Below are 6,993 nucleotides of genomic sequence, written 5' to 3' on the forward strand. Positions count from 1 at the left end.
TCCTGTCTGCTCCTCCATTTGAGACTGATAGTGAGTTGGAAAATTCCTTTGATCCAGGGCTGAAAAAGAAGCTGTGTTTTTTCCCACTCTGCCCTGATAATTTGCAAAAAGGTGGCTCCTCAGTTAATTTAATAGCTCCGGTGATGACCACAGAATTGGTCGATTGGTGGAAAGAGGTTTGGAAGCAAGCTGCTACGGAAGGGGACATAGACTTGTTGAAGGCTCTGGCCATGCCTGTGATACTGCAGCCCAATGGCCCCCCTCAGTGGGAAGAGTTTCAATTTGGGCTAGTGAAAGAAATATGATGTAGTGTAAAGGAGGAGGGACTGAATTTGCTATATACGAGGGGGTTAATTCAATCAATCTTTAATACAACTTTGATGCTACCTGATGATTGTCTTACGTTAGTGGAAATTATCCTTACCTCCACCCGATGAATGCTGTGGCAGCAATTGTGGAAAGACCACTGTGAACGAGCATCACTTGAGAATTTGAACCTGCAGCCGGGTGACCCTTTGTATGGTGTTGGGACTGATGCACTAATGGGAGAGGGTGCATTTGTGCTACATGACACGCAGCTACGAATCATCCGTGAGGCTTTATTACAGAGTCAGAATGCTGCTTTACGGGCCCTTTTAATCCTCCCTGATGGGAGTGGTAGTGTGACAAAATCCTTTGCAACCATAAAGCAAGAGGCTACAGAGCCCTATATGAAGTTCGTAGCTCATTTAAATGAGGCTTTAGAACGCCAGGTAGATCATGCAGAAGCTCGATCTGTATTGTTAAAACACTTAGCAGTTGCTAATGCAAACCAAGATTGTAAAAGGCTATTATGTGCTTTACTGGCAGCAAATCCTGGTGCCTCAATAGCTCAAATGATAGAGGTGTGTAATGTGGTAGGGACGCACAAATGGCAAATGCAGACGATGGCTCAAGCGTTTGCTGCTTGTCAACTGGGGGCATCCCAACCTCGAAGACGTTATAGCTGCGGGCAGCCGGAGCATTTGCAAAGGGACTGCCCTAGAAGTCCCAAAATATACTCCCCATGTAAGAAGGGGAGATATTATGTGGAATACCGTAACTCAAAATTTGATAAGAATGGCAAAGAATTGCCAGGATCCCACAATCAGGGAAACCGCAAGCTGAGTGCCACAGGGAGGTGTGTTCAGACAACAAATGCTCCCCGGAACACTCCTCAGAAGCCGCATGTGTGGATGGGCATAAGCGAGTCACAACCCTTGAGTCAGGCACCCGAGGAAGCGCAGGGCTGGCAGCACAGGTGCGGTGAGGAGGTGCAGGCAGAGCTGCGGCAGGGCTGGGTCGCAGCTGGTAGGGAGGTGGTCGTGGCGGCAGAGCATCACTGAGGAATACTCTCTTCAAAAGTGGAAAGAGCCCATTCTACAATGATGAATGCTGACATGGATGCTGTTGAGGCTGAGAATTGGGTGGAATTAGAAGAGAAAGCATGGCTTATTAATCAAGTTTTGGAACTGCAGCACACACTTGAAGATCTCTCAGCATGAGTAGATGCTGTTAAGGAAGAAAACTAGAAACTCAAATCAGAAAACCAAGCTCTTGGACAGTATATAGAAAATCTGATGTCAGCGTCTAGTGTTTTCCAAACAACTGACACAAAAAGCAAAAGGAAGTAAGGGTTGACTCACAGATTATGTCATTGTATTGCTGCTGCCTTTTTTTGTTTTAATTGACATAGGCTACATGAGCTGAAATACCTTAGTTTCATCTACTGTACATGATGCCATCCGAGGGCGAGCTCCAGTGATGGCTAAGAATCTGGAAAGAGGTAATTGGGAAGGACCATTCCCTCTTATAACGTGGGGAAAAGGATATGCTTGTGTCTCTACAGGAGCAATAAACAAGTGGATCCCTGCATGATGGGTACGACCAGCGCTCCAAGCTGCCTTGCATTCATTGGAGTGTTAACAAGCTGTGTGGCAGCTCCATGGACATCAGTCACAGAAAGAAGATCTATTTTTTAACTAATCAGGAGCTAATGTTACCAGAGGAGTAATGACTGTAACTATATATTGCAATGATACTGTGTGGTGTAATCATGTGAGCACTAACATATCAAAATCCAGCAATACTCCAATGGGCCCCTACTTTACAAAACGGGACCGCTGTTAGCCTGAGCACATACTTGACAGGCCTTGTTGCATGCGCTGGCCACGCGTGCAGCAATGTCTAGTATTATTAACACAAAGTTATGATTGTTAGGATTTTGATGGGTTTTGCTGCATGACTGGAATGGTTACGTTTGTGGAATGGATTCAGTTACTCTTGGAAAGAACTGTTATTGGTCATGGCATGTATTCTCCCTTGTATTTTACGATATCTCTGTACTGTGAAAACAAGAAGGGGGAATTGTTGGGGGTGATGAAGCCATGGGATTGAGAAATAAGGGACTTTCTAAAAGAAGGAAAGCAAGATCGAGGACAGCTGGTGGTGGGGAAAAGGTAAGGGACACTTGGTGGTTAGAGGATCTATGGGTATAAAAGCACAGAAACAGTACCAATAGTTGGCTCTCTGCCTAGCATGTGGTAGGGTCTGAGACTGTGCTCCAACAACTGGACTACACTCCAACACTGATGCACTAACAGTGCCCTACTCCGTTGCTCTTTCCTTCTCTCTTAAAGAGTCATAAAGCCTTTCCAGTTGTGAGGCATTTTGGTTAATGAATTTTTGTATAATGGAATGACAACACAACCTGAATTTTTCTAGCTTTTATTTCTAGTTGGTGGCAGTTTTTTTTATATAACATTTTGATCTGATCCTCTGCTGTTGTTGCAGAGATGCTAGTGATTATTTCCTGTTTAATTAGGTAGTGCTTCTCCAGATTGACTTAGCGGTTGGTGGGGTTTTTTTAAACTACTCCTTAGATACGGCAATCTAGGTTTCTGGAAGAGTATCATTATTCTGGCTGCTGATAGAATGAGGATCCTTGTATAGTTTTTCAGAGCAGACATTGTATAAATGCTGTACACCTATAATAATGTGCCTGCTTGGAGATGCAGGCATTGTAGGCTGATCTTTGCTTCTGGAAGACCTGTGTAATGCCTTCCCATTGTCCTAGTTCACTTGTGTAAATAAGCAGGTGAATTGCACACCGTTTTTGATTTCTAGATAGATCATGTTGCATGGCAGAGCAGGGGCTACATTCTGTGAAGTGGCATGTGAAGGAATTAGTTGCAGGCTCTTGCTCACAGAAACGGGGATGGGAGGAAAAGCTCTTGGCTGTTGCTGTTACCTCATCACCAGAAAGGCTGGGATTTAGAGCACTTAAGGTGCAAGTGGAAGCAAAAAAATGAATGTGTGTTTTCTGACATGAGCCTCTGAAATTTTTGGTTGCATTTGCCAACTCCAAAATTTTGAAACTGTTCTTCAACCAGCTACTCGTTATTAATGCTCCAATCTTAAAACCCATACGTAATTGGCAATTTTAGTGTGACTATACTAAATGAAAGTATAAGGCAGTGTCCTCAACATACAGACATACTGTATGATATATATGCAAGCACCCTCAAATTAAGAGTGGGAGCAGCTCCAAGAAATGTGTTGAAAAGCCTGTGGTACCTCACTCTTTCTCAGTCTCTCATTCCTGTGAGCTTAGGGAAGGAATTGTTTCACAGCTGATGATTTCAAAGGTATTTGATGAGATCTCATAAAACCTGTCAGGGTCACCTAATCCTCATCTGTTGCAAGGAACCCTTGTGTACCTACAGTCAGGATAATATCTTTTTTAATACCCAGATTAACAAAGGCAATTAATATTCTTACTTGTGACAGCACTTTCAATGCTAATAACCCAAATGGAATAGGATGCAAAGATAACTTATTCAGCTTGTCGACTTCAAGTCGTGTTTTCTTAAGTAACAATTCATACCCTTAAGCAGTTGGTAGCCTGCTGTTCCTGAGGGCATTGGTGACCTGCATTAAATCAGATGATGCTCCTCCCTTCTGGCTTTTCATGAGCCCCAGCTCCTACCAGTCCAGAGAATGGCCTGCTGGCCAAAGAGTCCCACTGGTGCTGGTGTTAAAGAAAGGAATCAATGTGTAAGCTGAAGGTGCAAAGACAAAATGTTTGTTCTTTCCTGCCCAGTTTTTCAATGCCCTGTTCTGAAAAGAAGAAATCTCTTTGCGTTGGGAGGGGGCCAAATCACCCACAAGGTGTGGAGAGTGCAGGTCTGGCAGGGCTGCTTGCTTCTCAGAGTCCATTCCTTTTGCTGGGATTTTGCATGTCCTGCTCCAGATATATCTATCGATTTATCTATAGATTTGTCTGTCTGCTATTGATAGGTTGTTTTTGGCATCATCCTCACATAGGACTTTGTGACCAGTATCCTTGTATGTTTTTATCAGATTTGTTCTGAAATTGTCACTAGCGCCTACCTACCTTCTATCTTGCTTTAGCTGCCGTAGCACTCTGCAGAGCATAGTGACCTATGGAGCCATCGTCAGAGGAGAAAATTCCTGACAGTTGGACACAGTATTGTTAAAAATAAGTAAAATTGAAAAAGAATTTACCAAACATTATTTTGCTAGTCTACCAATGTTCCTGAAGCCTCTGAATTTTTTCCAGCATGGCTTGCACATCCCAGCTACATGCAGGGTGCCTGACTTGAGAATCTCCTCACTTCTATTCACTACAGCTGTGTCTCACTGATTACCTTTCTAGTACAAGTTGCCCCAAACAGGTCTTTAAGCAGACTCCCTGGTGAGCTTGGGTCTTTGCTTAAAGCTTCACTAATTTTTCTTCTTAATCTTAGAGGCTGAAAACTGCTGACCTTTGATTCATGAACATCTTGCCTCTGTGTTTGTTTCTTGCTATGAAAAGCATGTGTTAGGAAAAGAGAAAAGGAATAAAAATCCTAGCTCATGCTTTGGTGGTGCCACTTTCTCCTGTGTTGCCTTCATTCTCTGGTACAGATAAAAGGAACTCTTATTTTTGCTGTTCTTAATGTCTTCAGCATCTTTCTTCCACCATACGGTGAGGAGCCAGACCTGTAGGGTGGGCAAACAATGACTTACAGGGAAGGCTGCCAGAGAAAATTTTTTTAATTGTTCTTTCCACAGTCTATCAAGTTTGGACTACTTCTTGACCTCTGTAGGATTCTCTCAGGTCTCAGGATCTGCCTGCAAATTGTTTACAAATGCCAGTACTCCCAGCATTGCAGAAGGGAACAGCGGGTGGTTTGAGGCTGGCTGTGCTGGGAACAACCTGGGTAGATCTCTAGACATAGAAATACAGACTGCATTTATTTCCAGACTTTATTGCCAACTGTTTTTTACAGTCTTAGACCTGTTTTTTCCCCCTCCACTTGTGGTTCCCCAACCAGCTCTCGAGCTGCCCTGTTAAGAATCAATACTGTAAGGTGCGTCTTGTGGCCAGTGAATAAAAGGTGTGAGCCCTTGAGCCCCTAAAGTGACTTAAATGAGACCATTAGCCACTGTAAAGGTGGGCACCTGTCTGCATCGCTAAATTCTGTAATTCTGGCCTTTTTTTATTTGAAAGTGGATGAAGAAAAAAGCAAAAGCAGGACTGGTCTCACCTTCTGTGCCCTGTGTAGGGAGTAGAGCGGGCACAGCATTGAGTGCAGGGGTGGTCCAGCACAGTGCAGTTCCGGGTGCCAAGACTCTTCTAGGGAGAAGAGAGGCTGTAACTGAGCACCCTTCAGGAGCTGCTGCTTTGGTGCTGGGGAGCAGCTTTGCTGCCTTCTCCCCGTAGCTGGGTGCAGGGGCGCGGAAGTATCCTGAAAGCACTGGGCAATGACTTCTCGATTTTCAGTTAGTAGTCAAATCCAGCAGTTCTAGAAAATAAATCATTATTATTCTGTATGTTGCTTCTTAATGGCTTTTAAAAAAACGTACCTTGGTTGCTCGGTAGAACGTAGGCCTTAGCGTGACAGAGCCCAGCACAAAATGTAGTTAAGCTGCTGAGTAATTGCTGCTGAAGTTGGCCAAGGAGCTGCTGTGTGCACGAGGGGAATGCTTTCCAGCTCCATTGCTGGCTTGTTTTTTTCGCGCCCTTGCAGCAAGGGGAGGATGCTGTCACTGGTGGAGAGTAAGGGCCGGGGGCATGTAGTGAAAGGAGCAGGAAGCCCTACATCACTCTGGTGGGAGTCTTGGAAGCAGTTGCGTATGCTGCAGGGTGCTCCCTGGGCCCTGCTTGTCAGCTGTGAGATCTGTGTGGGTTATAACTGCTTTGCAGTCAGTGGCTCAGCGATCGGTTTGTGATGGGTTTTAATATGAAAGTACTGCACCGTCAAGGACTTGCGTAATTTAGGGCTGTTGTGTGTCAGCGCAAGGCTCCTGGAGCATACTTAAAGCTTCAGATCTTGGTACAAATTAGCTGCCTTGTGTGGTTTTCTTGAGGTAGCTTGCTTTGGTGTTAGAAACTAAACAGAGGATGAGAAGTTTTGTTGTTAAAGTGCTTCCTGCAAATGCATACTGGAGAAGAGCGTGCTAGCTAGAGATTTCTTGGTGTTTGTTTCACTGTCGTTAAGCACAGACATGGATTATTTTAAATAAGTGTTTTGGATATAACAGAACTCAATGAGGATGCTTATCTAATGAAAATATATGCTGTAAGCCCAATAAAAAATAAATGCATGGTGTATTTTAAAAAAAAAGAATTCTAACCTTGCATGAAACGTGAATATACAAGGTGTTTTAATGTATTGACTCCTGGAGTAGTTTTTCTTTAACACAAAGAAACCCCAGTGGTGGTTTCACTGTTTTAGAGCCTTGTGTGTCTCTGCTGCTCTTTGACTCAGTGTTGTCAGAGAATGCTGAGTTGAGAATGCAGAGCTGATTGCTGTGTTCTGCTCTCTAAATATTCTTTTGGTTGGTTTGTTTTTGTAGGCTTGAAATATCACCACGGGTGAAGTAGCAGCAATTAAAGTACTAAAACTAGAACCAGGTAAGTGTTTCTTAACTGAAACAGGCCATGGAAATTAAGTATTTTCATGCTTA

General features: G+C 43.8%; 1 pseudogene; it reads left to right on the forward strand.

Moving 5' to 3' along the window:
* Positions 1-1,204: 1,204 nt before the first annotated feature.
* LOC147601447 (short coiled-coil protein pseudogene) lies at positions 1,205-1,652 on the forward strand (annotated as a pseudogene).
* Positions 1,653-6,993: the final 5,341 nt, after the last annotated feature.

Source organism: Chlamydotis macqueenii, chromosome 3, assembly GCF_036417535.1.
Source record: "Chlamydotis macqueenii isolate bChlMac1 chromosome 3, bChlMac1.mat, whole genome shotgun sequence".
Lineage (NCBI taxonomy): Eukaryota > Metazoa > Chordata > Aves > Otidiformes > Otididae > Chlamydotis > Chlamydotis macqueenii.